This window comes from Ambystoma mexicanum, chromosome 7q, assembly GCF_040938575.1.
Source record: "Ambystoma mexicanum isolate Mex_15411 chromosome 7q, UKY_AmexF1_1, whole genome shotgun sequence".
NCBI lineage: Eukaryota > Metazoa > Chordata > Amphibia > Caudata > Ambystomatidae > Ambystoma > Ambystoma mexicanum.
The window spans coordinates 649780731-649798161 of NC_090941.1; positions in this window are offsets into that span (position 1 = coordinate 649780731).

A 17431-nucleotide genomic window follows, 5' to 3' on the forward strand; every position below is an offset into this window, starting at 1 on the left:
ACTTCTCAAGCAGTTTCCCCAGGAAAGGGGTGATAGAGATGGGGTGATAGTTGGCCGGGCAGAAAGGGTCTGCTGATGATTATTTAAGGAGGGGGCGCACAAGGGAGTGCTTGATGCAGGATGGAAAAGAATCAGTAGCAAAGGAGTGGTTAGAGAGATCAATGAGAGCAGGGGCAAGAAAGAAAATGTTGTCCTTGATGGTTCTGGATGAAGAGACCTTCATGGAGTTTATAACTCTGGTGACTTCTTTCAAGGAGGAAAAGGAGGAAGGAGGAGGGATAGTGGCTAGAGGAGGCTGTGGGAAGGGGTGGCAGGTTGGATGAATGAGTGACAAGGCTTTTCAATATGTCCTGGGGTTTGGAAGTGAAGTGAATGGTGAGTGCATTGTAAAGGGCCTGTGAAGACGTAGGGGCAGAGGATACTGCGGTTGGGTTGGCAGGTTCCCTGCTGATTTTGAAGAGTACAGGCGTGTTGCTGCATGCACCAGATACTCGTGCATGAATGTGGGCCCTTTTTCTTGCGTGGATAGAGAGTCTGTAGTGCTTTTGGAGCAGGCGGGCAGGCCAGTTTGTCAGAGGGTGAACCTGAAGTTTGCAACTTCCGTTCTGCAGCCCTGCACTGACATTTTTAGTCTGAAAGTTCTGAGTCATACCAGGGGTCACGCTTGGAGGCAGGTTTCAGGCGGATCCTCATGACTGGGGTGAGGATGTCAAGGGTGATAATAATGGAAAAATAGAGGTTGCAGAGAGCAGAATCAGAGGTAGAGTCTGAGTTGGGTGTGCAAGGGCAAATGAAGCTGGCAGTGAAGGCAACAGTTGACACACCTTTCATAGGACGGATGTTCATGAACGAGGTTGGCAGAACTTTGGGAGGAGTTGTCATAATGGGCCATAGGGACCCAGGTGGGAGGTGAGAAGCGAGTGGTCAGACAAAGAGAGGGGGTGACCAGGGGAGATGAGAGAGGGAGGTTGGACTGTATGAAGGCGTTCAGCGTATGTCCGGCATAGTGGGTTTGACCAGAAGGAAGAATGGAGAGGGATAGGGAGGTGCAGAGGTCGATGAAGAGGTTGGATGCTGTGCACGGGGAGTCTCAGTGGATGAAGGAGGTTTTAGATGGTAGAGAGTAAGGAGGAACAGAAATCAGCCCACTCAGAAAGAAAAAAAAAGAGGAAGCTCCTAGAGGCCGGTAAATGGTAGCAATGGTCAGGGTGGGGGAGGGAGAGATGACCAATTTGCATACCAGGCTCTCAAAGGACAAATAAAGCTGAGTGGGTAGGATGGAAGAAGGAATCCACTCAGGGAACATTAAGGCAACCCCGCCAGCATCCCGTTGAGGTTGAAGTTTGGAGGTGATCGTAAAGCCATCGGGTAAGAGTTTGTCAAAGGAAGTGACTGAGCTGGCATTGAACCAAGTCTATGTGAGTGCGAGTATGTCCAGGTCAGGGTCTTCAAGGAGAAGGCAGATGTCAGCAGAGATGATTGTTGCATTTGAACACTTTTTGAGGTGGAATACAGGAGTGTGGTACTTCAGTCAGAGGTGGTAGAGCAGGGGGTGTAGTAGGATAGTAGGGGGAGAGGCAGGAGAAGGAAGGAAGTTGATGAGAGACGGCAGTATCTGGTCAAAGAGTGTGATGTTAGCCTGAGGGCCCTGAACCAGGATTTGCCATTAATGAAGCAGTGAGATGAGTAGAAGCCTGCCAAGAGGACTTCCCACTTAGTGCCGCTATTAATGGAAGAATGAATTAGTGGAAGAGTAAGGGGAGAGAGTAGAGATGAGATGAGAAGTCCATAGGTCTGGTGATGGGACAGAGAAAAGTATGTCAGTGAAGATTTCTCTGGAGGATGCATTGACATATGTGTCTGCAATTGGGAGGCCAGGGTTTTCAGCAACAATGCCTTTTTTATGCTGTTTCTATCCAGATTTTGTGAGATAGTGAGGATAGGTGATAGTGTAGCAGTTGGAGTAGATTGCGGAGATGGAGAGTGCCATCTCAGAGCGAGAGGAGGGAGCAAGAGGCAGAGAGATAAAGAGGGAGGGTGGGGGTTGCAGTGCACAGTTCTGACCGTAACTCACAGGCGACAAATGGATGTTAAGGGTAATAGTTACAAAACAATGTAGGATAAGAGCACACCTAAATTCGACTTTTAAACTGTCAGACACAAACAATGCAGGATGAGTGCACACCTAAATTCGAGTTTTAAACTAACAGACACAAAACAGTGCAGGATGAGAGCACACCTAAATTCGACTTTCAAACTAATAGACACAAAAAATCCAGGATGAAAGCACACCTAAATTCGACTTTTAAACTGTCAGACATAAACAATGCAGGATGAGAGCATAGCTAAATTCAATTATTAATACACAGGTATTGCAGCACAGCAGTACAAAAGTGGAGGCAGTGAGAGATTAGGAAGGGTAAAACAATGTAGGAATATTGACCATGAAGTACAGGGGAGAGGATCCAGTTGAGATTGAGGAATGAGAATGTCAGGAGTGGCGCAGGCAAGAGTCAATCAGACAGGCAATGAGTAAACAGTCAGCACTCACGTAATAGCAGAAGGGGGGATGCCATAGCTTAAGAGCGCATGGATGAAGTACCCAGCATCAAGGCACATTTCTTAACCTGTACTAGGGAACGCGGATCGCAAGCCCAGGCAGATCCGAACAGGCACAGACAGGAGACAGGAGTGGGGCCTTTGGCAGTGGGCCGTCCAAGCCTGCCGGCTTTCTCATAAGCCCAGATGAAGATGGGCTTAGCCAATCCTAGGCCCTCTACTTGAGCAGACAAGGCACTCTGGTGCTCTTGGTGCGGGTGGCCATCTTGGAGTGGCAACACAAAAGAAACAATACTGGGAAACAATTACCCCCCCAGCCAAATGCCTCCACTCACTAGTTTAAATGAATTGCAGATCAACAGGCTTCTTCCTGGCACCATACATAACTTTTCCCCCAGTTTTGCACATTGATCGCGCCAGCTGATGAAATTAACCAAGGGGGCTTACCTTTCTTAGATAATGACGTATAAGTGCAAGATGTGCACTTGATGACTTGTGGTGGGTTGGGGGAGGCACTGGTGCAACCAGCTTCACAGCAGCCTTCTTCGAGATGAGGGGAAGAGAAGAGTGTATGCCGGGAGCAGGAGCCAGGAGTAGGACCTTTTGGCAGTGGGCCGGCCAAGCTTGCCGGCTTTGCGATAGGTGCAGATGAAGATGGGCTCAGCCAATCCTAGGCCCTCTGCTTGAGGGCACAAGGCACTCAGGTGCTCTTGGTGCAGGCGGCCACCTTGGAGTGGCAACACAAAAGAAAAGGTACTGGGATACCATTGCCCCCCAGCAAAATGCCTCCACTCAATAGATTAAATGAATTGCAAATCAAAAGTCTTCCTCCTGGCATCAAACTTCCTCAGTTTTACACGTCGATCGCACCGCACGAGGAAATGAGCCCAGGGGGCTTACTCTTTTAGATAATGCCATATAGGTGCAGGATGTGCACTGGAGAACTTGTGGTGGGTGGCGGGGAGCACTGGGTTAACCCGCTTCACAGCAGCCTTTGTCAAGATGATGGGAAGAGAAGAGTTAGAAGTAGCGGGCCTCTCAGAAAACAATATAACCAATGGGAAGGAATGTTATGCTATCAGTTTTTCAAAAAGCGGACGTTCGCCAGTAACCTCTTGGTACTGGATACAACAGGACTGGGAGCAGCCTAAAACAGATGGGTTTTCAGAAGCCGACGGAACACCAGGTTATCTTCTGTGGCTCGAAGAGGGAAAGGAAGAGCGTTCCATAGCTGACCTGGGCTGTGGCAGACAACGACGCAGAAAACATGAGACCAAGATTTTTTTACCTGAGAGACAGGTGATGGGCAATGGCTAAATTCCACAGGCCAACAAGCAGAATGAAGACGGGACAGAAAAAAACAGCACAGTAAACCTTGAGAGGGTGCAACCAACTGTACCAACATCTTGTCTCCATTTTACTTGTGCCAATTGCTACCTATATAACTACCCACTTCCGCCAGGCAACTCCTAAGCTGAGACGATGTGTCCGGCTGAGCTAAGTCAAGCCGGACAATGATTTATGTGTCATCAGCATAGGAGTAGCAGTGTGAACTGGATCACTCATCCCTTTAAGATGAGTAGCAATACCCTGAAGATGGATGGGGATGCAGATTTTATTCATTGTATTGTATTGTATTGTATATTTATATAGAGCTTTTTCCCCACTTGTGTGGCCTCAATGCGCTTTTTTTTTTTCTTGGTTGAACGACCTTGGTGACCTCACCTGGAATTCGAGAGTCCTGTATAGCGTGAGAGATGCCTACCAGTACAGTGCGAGTAAAAGGCTAAGCACAGCCAGATACAAGAGTCCTGCCCAATGGGAGAGCGGCCCACACCCAACAGTGCATATTTGGATACAGGCCTACACCTCACAGTACTCTGAAGCACCCAGCACAGCCAGATACCAGAGACCTGCTCAGTGGGGGGGAAGCCCGCACCAGACAGTGCATATTTCGATACGGGCAAAGGACAGCTAGAGATGAGAGTTTCGTATGGTGAGTGGGAGGCCCACTTCCAACAATTCAACTTGTGTGCCAGGCCTTGAGGATCCTCAGCAGGAACTAAGAATCCTGTATCATTGAAGGAAGGGCCACACGATAGGCCGTGGGTTTTCAGCCTCTTGTATAGTAAGTATCCATAATGGACAGTCATCGCTGGTTTGTTGAGCCTGGTTTTCAGAAATAGGTTAGTGGGGGGCCACTTATCTCATTGGAATATGTCTCTCATGTGGTCTGATGGGCAGGGTCGGGGAGAGTAGGATGCAAGTGTAGCCACAGCGAAGGCTGCTGGCTTAGCTCGGGTGCTTGAAAGGTTGTAATGTTGTTGCGAGAGGGGTGTTGGTGGATCAGGAATGCCACAACGAAAGCTGCTGGTGTACCTGAAGTTCTAGTAAGGGGGCAGTGTTGCTGAGCGTTAGGTGGCAGTGTGTCAGGTGAAACCGCTGCGAGAGCTGCCGGTCCCTGAAATATGATTGAAGTGGTGGATTTAATTAATGGTATATTCAAGGGTAGAGTGGCTTAGGAGAGTATAGGGAAGAGCCAGGTTTTAAGAGCCTTCCTGAATTTCAGGTGGTTTTCGATCTTGCAAATATGTAGGGGGATGGAATTCCAGTTGATTGGTGCTTGGAGAGAGAAGGAGGAGCCGCCATGTCTTGTCGAGTTGTGCGGTGGGATCACTAGGCGAAGTGCGTTGAGAGATCTGAGGTTCCTGGATGGTGAGTAAGGGATGATTTTGTCTCGCAGGAATTCAGGGTCCGTGTTGTGCATTGCACATTGGGTGATGCACATGGCTTTGAAGGTGGTGCACCGAGCAATAGGGAGACAGCGGAGGACTCTAAGGGGAGGGCTGATGTGCTCCCTGGCGTGCAGGTTGATGAGAAGGCGTGCTACCGCATTTTGGATTCTTTGGAGTTTCCGTAGTTGGGCTGCGGGGGCTCCTAGGTAGAGGCAGTTTGCATAGTCAAGGCGGGAGAGGATGATGGAGTTGATTGCCGAGAAATGGTGGGGATAGGTGAGGTAGGGGAAAATCCTCATGAGGATACGTAGGTGAAAGAAACAGGTCTTAGATACACTGGTGGTGTGTTGGGTGAGGGATAGATATGAGTCTAGTTGGCATCCAAGATTTTTGACCACGTTAGAGGGTGCTGGTGCTTGTCCTAGTGAGTCGGGCCATGGGATTGGTTGGGGAATGAGAGATGTTTTCCCACATAGCTGGATTTCAGTTTTCCCAGGGTTGAGGATGAGATGGTTGGTTGTCATCCAGTGATCAATATCGGAGAGGCATGATGACAGATCCGGGCAGCTGGGTCCTTCGGGATTTGGGATTTTGAGGATGATCTGGGTATCATCTGCGTAGTTGTAGGAGGTAAGGTTGTATGAATGGATGATTCCGGGAATGGGTTGTATGTAGAAATTGAAAATTAGCGGTGATGTGGAAGCTCCTTGGGGAACCCCTTTGCAAATTGGACGTGGCATGGATGTGAATTGGTCAAGGTGCCTGATTTGGGACTGGTTAGAGATGAAGGAGGAGATCCATGAGAGGGCTGTGCTTGTGATTCCTAGACTTTTAAATCTGTCTAAGAGAATCATGTGATCGATGGTATCGAAAGCTGCGGAGAGGGCTAGCAGGATAAGAACTGCGCAACCGTCTGCATTAGCTGTTGTTTTTAGGTCATCTCAGATAGAGACTAGGGAGGCTTCTGTTCCCCTTAGTGGTCGGAAACCCGATTGTGCTGGGTCTAGGAGGTTATTGGATTCAGCAAATTGTCCGAGCTGTTTGTAGGCTGCACGGTCAATCACTTTGGTGATGAAACGTGTATTGGAGATGGGTCAGTAGTTTTGGAGAAGAAGAGGGGGTCAAGCGTCGGTTTTTTGAGGATGGGTTTACTGTAGGATGTTTTTGGGGCTTTCGGGAAAGATCCTGAGGTGAGTGAGTGGTTAAGGATTGTGCGGGCGACATTGTCTACAAAGGTGGTGGTTAGTACTGTCTTGAGCAATGAGGGTGGGCATGGGTCTTCTGGAGAGCCTGATGGGTGGCTGGCCGCTACCAGTGACAGGAATTCTTGGTGTGTGATGGGAGAGAAGGAGTCAAAAGAAGAAAATGTTCGTGGTGGGGTTCGTATGATGTGCTGCGGGCGGGTGGCCGGTGGTGCTAGGGTTTTTTGTTTGGCAGTGATGGTGTTGTGTCTTTCAATGGCGGCATTGTAGAAGTAAAGCGAGAGAGTGTCGTATAGGGCTTGGGAGCTTGGGTTGATCGGGCGAGAACATGAGGGTGTTTTGAATTCTGCTATGATTTTATGTACTTCCTTACATGGGTTGCGGGCATTTAAGATTCGGTTCCCATAGAATGATTTCTTGCTTTTCCTGATTTCCGATCTATACGCTCTGGTTGTCCTTGCTAGGGTGGTTTTGTTTTGGGCTGAGGGGTCGGCTCTGCAGGCCCGTTATAGACGGTGCTTGAGAATTTTGAGGTGTTTGAGATTGGCGGAGAACCACTTTGGCGATGGTCCACCTGTCTGGGAGGCGTGTTTTGATGGTGTGAGGGGTTTGAGGGCATTGATAAGCCAGAGATAGAAGGCATCAATTGCCGGTGGAACTTCCGGCAAGGAAGAGAGGGCTGAGGGAGTTGAGGAGTGATCGTTCAAGATCTGGGCTGATTACCACTTTGTTCCATAATGGGAGGGTAGCAGGTGCAGTTTGCCGAGGACGAGTTGGGTGTTGGCCGCTGACCACTGTGTTGAGAGCTATGGTGAAACTGAGTGCTGAGTGATCAGACCATGAGAGTGGACGCAGTGGTTGGGTGGCTATGTTTGTGGTGCTAAATATTGCATCGAGGGTGTGACCTCTTGTGTGGGTTGGAGGGGAAATGTGAGGTTTAAGATTGACTGGGTCTAGACTGTCTGTGAGTGACCTGGTCAACGGGTTTGATGGGGAGACAAACCATATGTTGAAATCTCCTAGGATGGTGAGAGTTGGGTGTTGAATGAGATTGGCAGCCAGCCCTTCGCCAAATGTGTCTGCAAAGTTTTTGTTATAGCCCGGGGGTCTATAGATGAGTAGGAAGCTGTTTTAGGTGGATGGTGCAAGGTGGAATTTTACCAGGAGGGATTCGTAGTCTGTGGTGCTGGTGGAGGTGTCCGTGGTTAGTATCTTGAATTGGTCTTTGTGCAATATTGCGAGCCCACCTCCCCTACGAGATCTATTAGGAACGGTAAGAGTGTAACTCAGTGGGAAGGTCTCATGAGCGAGAGGTTTATAGTCATCTGAGAACCAGGTCTCAGTAATCAAGAGGATGTCTGGGTTTTCTTCAGTGATGAGGTCATAGATGTGAAGTTTGTTTTTTGAGACAGATCTGGCATTGATGAAGGTGCAGGATAATTGGAGAGACGCCATTGTGGGTGAAGGGTGGGTTTTGAAATGCCAGAAAGTGTGGTCTGCCTTGGGGAGAGGCAGTGGGGGGGGGGAAAGGGGGCAGTGTAGTTTGGGGATGCTGGAGCAGTTGAGTTAGGTGTTAGGGAGGGGAAGAAATCTAGGACTGGGTTGGGGGCGGGCGGTGAGGTTTCGCTCCTGTAATGGCGTGGCAGTGTTGAGTACTGTGTCTGAGAATGGGAGATGCCAGGGGGGCATTAGGTGTATGCCGTCTCGCCCTTTCCTTGTCTTTTATGCAGTGAAGGGGGTGTGGGAGAGAGTGGGTGGTTCTCTGGTGCAGGGGGTATTGGCTAGAGCTTCTTTTGCTGCACTGAGTGAGGGGAAGTGGCAATTGGGCGTGGGCTGTAGCTAGGTGCGGGGGTTGTGAGTGGACTGTGTCAGGGATTGTGTGTTACGTGGGTGTGGGCTATCTGATCCATCTCTCCATCTTGCTGCTCTTAATTTGGCAGATCGCGATATACGGGTAGGGAAGAGAGTTAAAGTTTGAGGTGGGTGGTAGGGAAAACAGTTGGATATGTGCTGTGGAAGGAGAGTGGACTGTGTGGTTTAGGGTATAGGGAGGGGCTGCGGAGTGTTTCAGTGGGGCTAGTGGGGTGCCAGAGGGCTGTCAGATTGTGGCCGGTCAGTGACATGGTGCCTCGATGACTGTGTTACAGATTGAAGACTGTACTGAGTGCAAACCTAAGCAGTGCAATTGGGTACAGTTATAGAGACAGCCAGAACTGAGATTCCTGCACAGTGGGAGAAAGGCCTATGGCCAGCAGAGCAATACAGTGAAGGGCTAAGCAGAGCAATAACACAGCCAGATTTGAGGCTTCTGTATAGTGGGGGAAAGGCCTACACCCAGCCAGGCAATTCAGCGCAGCTGATCAGAGCAATTGAGTGCAAGGATAAGGAGAACAATTGAGTGCAAATCTAAGAAGCACAATTGAGTACAGTTCTAAAGGCAGCCCGAATTCAGATTCATGCACTTTGGGAGAAAGGCCTATGCCCAGTCGAGCAATTCGGTGCAAGGCTAAGCAGAACAATTGAGTACAGTTCAAAACAGAAGTGAGATTCCTGTATAGTGGGAGAAAGGCCTATAACCAGCAGAGCAAGTCAGTGCAACTGATCAGAGAAATTGAGTGCAAATCTAAGCAGTGCAATTGAGTACAGTTCAAAAACACACTCAGATTTGAGACTGCTGTATAGAGGGAGAAAGGCCTACACCCAGCAGAGCAATTCAGCGCAACTGATCCGAGCAATTGGGAGTGTAAGGCAAAGCAGAACAATTGTGTACAATTCAAAACCACAGTCAGATTTGAGACTCCTGTAAAGAGGGAGAGAGGCCTATGTCTGACCGTTCTAATGGGTGCTATACTAGACGTCCCTGTGCTTAATAGTGTGAAGTTAGGAGGCTGAAGAGGTGTTATTTATTACTAAGGAGTTTTAGGATGGATTTGATGAGTGGGCTAGGCTACCAGGGTAGAGTTATTGCTCTATTCCCCAACTAGGTCATTCTTACCTTAACGGTCCTTCGTCGTTGCTGGTTGATGGCTGGCAACTGGCTTCCCCTGTGGACACCTGCTCACACGATCTGGCGCCGCCTCGGTTGGAATCGTCCTTTGCCTCAAGTCCTTAGCCGCAGGGCTGCAACGGGCAGAGGGCTGCTCTGGAGTGGTCAGTGAAGAGCTCAGGGAGAGCCAATCACAGAGGGTGGGAGCGCCTGGGAGGCGGGAGGAGGGAGGGGGAAGCAGGAAGAAGGTGCCGGGGAGAACGGAGTGACACTGGAGATGCCCTTTTTTACAGATTTAAAATGTAAAATGGGGTCGCTCAGGAAGCCCCACTCACCTGCAGCACTCCGGTGGGGGCATTCTTTGCCCATGTTTATGTTCAGTAATGCTTTATAACGTGAAGTGGAAACATCGATCTTTTATTTATTTCAGAGGTATATATAGATATGTGTCTATATTGGCGCTTGCCGCAAACTATTTACTATAAAGCTTGAGGCTAGCTTTCATACATCAATAATCAAAACGACTCAGGTAGTTTTGCAAAAGGGGTGTCCGTTTTAATAACAAGTATACAAAACAGGGAGTACAACAAACATCAGCAGTCGTTCAATCCTCTTACTCAACTCATTTTAGTAGAAACTGAGGTTATAGTACATAAAATCGTCCTCATTGACATTGACCTGTGTCACTACCTACGTGGTAAACTACAAAAACCTATCAGGGAAAGTGATAGGATCTAAGTAAATAGCTAAGGATAAGTTCCATATCAGTATAGAACCGTGAAAGAAAGTGATAGGGTGCTTAACATCAGGTGGGGCAACTAAGCCCTCCCCTCAAAATGGCCACTATGAATGTCACTAAATACACGACATTCCATTGGCTACACATACTATGGGACCCTTGATTACACCGTCCTCTACAATTGGATTGGCTTCTAACCCCCATCAGTACTTTTCCACTCATGTTTAGCAGCATGCAGGCTGAACATCCAGGTGTTGGTGGGCTCATCTAGAAACCAACTTCCCACCAATTATTATATCAATCCATCATCACCTCAATGGTCCAGTGTCAATTAGTGAGAATTTTAAGGAGTGTAAACAGAGCCTGCCCTCGTGCGTATGTGTGACCACCTCGTCCTTCCAATTTCTTCCTTCCACGTGACTGGACACCATGAAATCGAGCTTTTCTTGTATTTTATATTATTTTTTAATATACCTCTGACGTATTTTGTTTTGCTCAAGCCTCCTGAACAGGAGCCTCTTGTTCCTTCAAACAATTTGTATCCAATGTTAGCCAATTCCTGTTTGATAAGACTTTTGGCTTCCTGGCTCATTCAACTCTTCTGCTGAGATACATTTGTAATTAAAATTGCTTTTAACTGTGACAAACTGAGGTGAGGCCTTCTTTGCCCATGTTTATGTTCAGTATTGCTTTATAACATGAAGTGGAAACATCCATCTTTTATTTATTTCAGAGGTATATATATATATATATATATATATATATATATATATATATATATATATGTCTCTATATTGGGGCTTGCCGCAAACTATTTACTATAAAGCTTGAGGCTAGCTTTCAAGATTACTTTGCTGATTGCGTTTCAATTGCATCTGTACACGTGTAAAATGACTTGATATCTTCATCTGTTTCTGTGCATAAGCTTCTTCACCCTGAGCTCAAGATGTCACTTATCCTTGTTGCTTTCTTGATGCCGTATAGAATACCCACATTCTCTGATCTCTGCATCTCTCCATGTGATGTCACCATTCATCCTTGCCTTTCATCTGCTCCGCTTCTTCAAGAATCTCATTCAAATGACCATCATATTGTCTTGCATGCAGGTACGGTTTTCTCAATGGGTACCTTGCCTCCCAGACTCTCTAAGGTATTTGTACTCTTATGGGTATTGCACTGAGTCCACGCTCTGCTCTTTGCTGATTCAATTGTTCCGCATATGTCACATACTTTGGTTCCCATTCTATAGGTAATGAGGGCGGGGCAGTTGGAGGGGGAGTACTTGGCTCCTCCTCTACAAGTGAAAGCCGTGAGAGTGGATGAGCAGGAGAAGAGGCTGGATGTAAATGTTAAATAAAGCAGGAGGCAAGGCAGAGCCCTGGGGGACCCCACAAGATAGTGTGTTAGATTGAGAAAAGAATAAAGGCAAAGCTAAAGTCTGGCTGCTATCCATCAGGAAGGACGCAAAACAAGAGAAACCGTGGGAGAGGCAGTGCAGCAGCACATAATGGTCCACTGTATCAAAGGCTGCCGATAGGTCTAAAAGAATTAGCCCTTCCCCCTCCGTGTTCCACCAGATGAGCTGAATGGCATGCTTATTTTATGTTATGAATACCAAGTAAGAGCAGCAATTGCAAGCTCTCGAGGACAAAAGTTAGCATTGTTAGACCAGTACAAGTAATGCTAAGTGGAACACAATTGGGATGTGTAGAATGTCAAAGCACATATCATAATATGGAATTGTGGTAACATACAGCAGGCATCAATTAGTGATTAAATATAAGTCCTGCCAAAGTACTGCTGAATACCCCAAATAGAGATTTATGTAGATCTAAGACCTCCTAGAAAAAGAGATAAAACGACACAAGTGGAGAAGGTAGACAATGATGTTTCTAAAACAATGACATAGAAAAGGTAGAGGAATGATTTGGTCAATTCCAACATTTCAAGCTATCTAGGGGAGATGACATGTGTAGGCCATGACATGCTACAATTGCATTCATATATGTAACCTAGCTTAGGCCGGACAAGGCCTGTTAGTATAATGTAGTGCCTAGCGACCAATCAAATGCCATATACTTGATGAGCAGTGCAACCTGATATATTTAGAATGGCAAATTGTAGTGCTTTAAACAGCAAGACACATTTATAGCACTTTATGTTCTTAGGGGCCTAGAATAGCTTCACATTTTCAAAGCAGCCTCTTAGTGGGGATTGCGTGTTTAAGCTACTTTTCATTCATGGACATATGTTATCAATTATTAAAGAAAACACCTAGAAGCTATTGCTTATTCAAAATACATGCACGCATACATATTTAGTTCAGTGTAGAATCCTATTACTTAGACATTGAACCAGCAAGACATGGAGGCAAATTCATGTTTTAATCCCTGCATGGATAAAGGTTAAGAAACAGCAATTTGCTGAAGAAACCAGCACAGTGTAGAGGGCCTTCACTCTTCACCCAGTGGCAAAATGCTGTTCTTGCTTTGCAGTGATAGCTGGATGATTAGACGTTCAGAGCACCAAGCTACAATTTCATTTGATATAGCAATAAAAGCCATACTGGACATCATGTCTCTGAAACATTGTCCAAGGGACTGCTAACCAGTATCCAGACAAATTGGACACCTTGTGAACAACTGATATGACACCAGACTCTAAGAGATGTTATTGCAGCTTCGTGCAAGTTTCTTTGTAAGATGTTTACATGCGTCATAAAATGTGAGGCAGTTTGTAATGTCAGAAATCATAGCTGTGCACTGAGGGACGTATTTCCCATCGAGTGACACCTAAATTAATAATTAGGGGTTTTCCATCTGGTCCTTAAATAAACTCCATGAAAAGTCCATTGGGGGCTGGCTGATCAGATGGGGCAAGCTGAGGCGCTGTCAAGACAGATAAATCACAGGGGATACTTTATTTAGAAGTTAGCATCTTATTTTCCGGTGAATAAATTGTCTTAAACCGTTCTATTAATTTCTTGATTGTCTGATAGATGATTAATGCACAGGATAATGTGGGTCCATTTTGGCATTTCATTTTCTTCACGGCCTAATGCTGGTCTTTTCTGATAGATGATAAAGGCACTGGATAATCTGGTCCCATTTTTGTATTTCCTTTTCATGATGGCATAATGCTGGTCTTTTCTGATAGATGATTAATGTACTGGATAATCTGGTTCCATTTTGGCATTTCATTTTCATGACGGCATAATGCTGGTCTTTTCTGATAGATGATTAATGCACTGGATAATCTGGTTCCATTTTGGCATTTCATTTTCATGACGGCATAATGCTGGTCTTTTCTGATAGATGATTAACGCACTGGATAATCTGGTTCCATTTTGGCATTTCATTTTCATGACGGCATAATGCTGGTCTTTTCTGATAGATGATTAATGCACTGGATAATCTGGTTCCATTTTGGCATTTCATTTTCATGACGGCATAATGCTGGTTTTTTCTGATAGATGATTAACGCACTGGATAATCTGGTTCCATTTTGGCATTTCATTTTCATGATGGCATAATGTTGGTCTTTTCTGATAGATGATTAATGCACTGGATAATCTGGTCCCATTTTTGTATTCCCTTTTCATGATGGCATAATGCTGGTCTTTTCTGATAGATGATTAATGCACTGGATAATATGGATCCATTCATGCATTTCATTTTCATGACGGCATAATGCTGGTCTTTTCTGATAGATGATTAATGCACTGGATAATCTGGTTCCATTCATGCATTTCATTTTTATGATGGCATAATGCTGGTCTTTTCTGATAGATGATTAATGCACTGGATAATCTGGTTCCATTTTGGCATTTCATTTTCATGATGACATAATGCTGGTCTTTTCTGATAGATGTTTAATGCACTGGATAATCTGGTTCCATTTTGGCATTTCATTTTCATGACAGGCATAATGCTGGTCTTTTCTGATAGATGATTAATGCACTGGATAATCTGGTTCCATTCATGCATTTCATTTTCATGATGGCATAATGCTGGTCTTTTCTGATAGATGATTAATGCACTGGATAATCTGGTTCCATTTTGGCATTTCATTTTCATGATGGCATAATGCTGGTCTTTTCTGATAGATGTTTAATGCACTGGATAATCTGGTTCCATTTTGGCATTTCATTTTCATGACAGGCATAATGCTGGTCTTTTCTGATAGATGATTAATGCACAGGATAATGTGGGTCCATTTTGGCATTTCATTTTCTTCACGGCCTAATGCTGGTCTTTTCTGATAGATGATAAAGGCACTGGATAATCTGGTCCCATTTTTGTATTTCCTTTTCATGATGGCATAATGCTGGTCTTTTCTGATAGATGATTAACGCACTGGATAATCTGGTTCCATTTTGGCATTTCATTTTCATGACGGCATAATGCTGGTCTTTTCTGATAGATGATTAATGCACTGGATAATCTGGTTCCATTTTGGCATTTCATTTTCATGACGGCATAATGCTGGTTTTTTCTGATAGATGATTAACGCACTGGATAATCTGGTTCCATTTTGGCATTTCATTTTCATGACGGCATAATGTTGGTCTTTTCTGATAGATGATTAATGCACTGGATAATCTGGTCCCATTTTTGTATTCCCTTTTCATGATGGCATAATGCTGGTCTTTTCTGATAGATGATTAATGCACTGGATAATATGGATCCATTCATGCATTTCATTTTCATGACGGCATAATGCTGGTCTTTTCTGATAGATGATTAATGCACTGGATAATCTGGTTCCATTCATGCATTTCATTTTCATGATGGCATAATGCTGGTCTTTTCTGATAGATGATTAATGCACTGGATAATCTGGTTCCATTTTGGCATTTCATTTTCATGATGGCATAATGCTGGTCTTTTCTGATAGATGTTTAATGCACTGGATAATCTGGTTCCATTTTGGCATTTCATTTTCATGACAGGCATAATGCTGGTCTTTTCTGATAGATGATTAATGCACTGGATAATCTGGTTCCATTCATGCATTTCATTTTCATGACGGCATAATGCTGGTCTTTTCTAATAGATGATTAATGCATTGGATAATCTGGTTCCATTCATGCATTTCATTTTCATGATGGCATAATGCTGGTCTTTTCTGATAGATGATTAATGCACTGGATAATCTGGTTCCATTTTGGCATTTCATTCTCATGACGGCATAATGCTGGTTTTTTCTGATAGATGATTAATGCACTGGATAATCTGGTTCCATTTTGGCATTTCATTTTCATGACAGCATAATGCTGATCTTTTCTGATAGATGTTTAATGCACTGGATAATCTGGTTCCATTCATGCATTTCATTTTCATGACGGCATAATGCTGGTCTTTTCTGATAGATGTTTAATGTACTGGATATTCTGGTTTCATTCATGCATTTCATTTTCATGACGGCATAATGCTGGTCTTTTCTGATAGATGATTAATGTACTGGATAATGTGGTTCCATTTTGGCATTTCATTCTCATGATGGCATAGTGCTGGTCTTTTCTGATAGATGATTAATGCACTGGATAATCTGGTTCCATTTTGGCATTTCATTTTCATGACGGCATAATGCTGGTCTTTTCTGATAGATGATTAATGCACTGGATAATCTGGTTCCATTCATGCATTTCATTTACATGACGGCATAATGCTGGTCTTTTCTAATAGATGAATAATGCATTGGATAATCTGGTTCCATTCATGCATTTCATTTTCATGATGGCATAATGCTGGTCTTTTCTGATAGATGATTAATGCACTGGATAATCTGGTTCTATTTTGGCATTTCATTCTCATGACGGCATAATGCTGGTCTTTTCTGATAGATGATTAATGCACTGGATAATCTGGTTCCATTTTGGCATTTCATTTTCATGACAGCATAATGCTGGTCTTTTCTGATAGATGTATAATGCACAGGATAATCTGGTTCCATTCATGCATTTCATTTTCATGACGGCATAATGCAGGTCTTTTCTGATAGATGATCAATGCACTGAATAATGTGGTTCCATTTTGGCATTTCATTCTCATGATGGCATAATGCTGGTCTTTTCTGATAGATGATTAATGCACTGGATAATCTGGTCCCATTTTTGTATTTCCTTTTCATGACGGCATAATGCTGGTCTTTTCTGATAGATGCTTAATGTACTGGATAATCTGGTCCCATTTTTGTATTTCCTTTTCATGATGGCATAATGCTGGTGTCCAGACATTTGGTCGACCTAAAACTGGTCGAATGACATTTGGTCGACGCAATTTAGTCGAAAACCAAATGGTCGAATTTTTTTTTTAATTATATATTTATTTTTTGGGTTTTCGTTTTTTACAAAAATGGGTTTTTCGAAAAAAAAAGGGGGTTGGGGGGGGACCCCCCAAAAAAAACAAATAAAGGTGAAAATAAAAAAATAAAAAATTCGACCATTTGGTTTTCGACCAAATTGGCTCGACCATTTGTCTGATTGACCAATTTTTTTCGACCAAATGTCTGGTAACCATGCTGGTCTTTTCTGATAGATGATTAATGCACTGGATAATCTGGTTCCATTTTGGCATTTCATTTTCATGACGGCATAATGCTGGTCTTTTCTGATAGATGATTAATGGATTGGATAATCTGGTTCCATTCATGCATTTCATTTTAATGATGGCATAATGTTGGTCTTTTCTGATAGATGATTAATGCACTGGATAATCTGGTTCCATTTTGGCATTTCATTCTCATGACGGCATAATGCTGGTCTTTTCTGATAGATGATTAATGTACTGGATAATCTTGTTCCATTTTGGCATTTCATTTTCATGACGGCATAATGCTGGTCTTTTCTGATAGATGTTTAATGCACTGGATAATCTGGCTCCATTTTGGCATTTCATTCTCATGACGGCATAATGCTGGTCTTTTCTGATAGGTGATTAATGCACTGAATAATGTGGTTCCATTTTGGCATTTCATTCTCATGATGGCATACTGCTGGTCTTTTCTGATGGATTATTAATGCACTGGATAATCTGGTTCCATTTTGGCATTTCATTCTCATGACGGCATAATGCTGGTCTTTTCTGATAGATGATTAATGCACTGGATAATCTGGTTCCATTTTGGCATTTCATTCTGATGACGGCATAATGCTGGTCTTTTCTGATAGATGATTAATGCATGGATAATCTGGTTCCATTTTGGCATT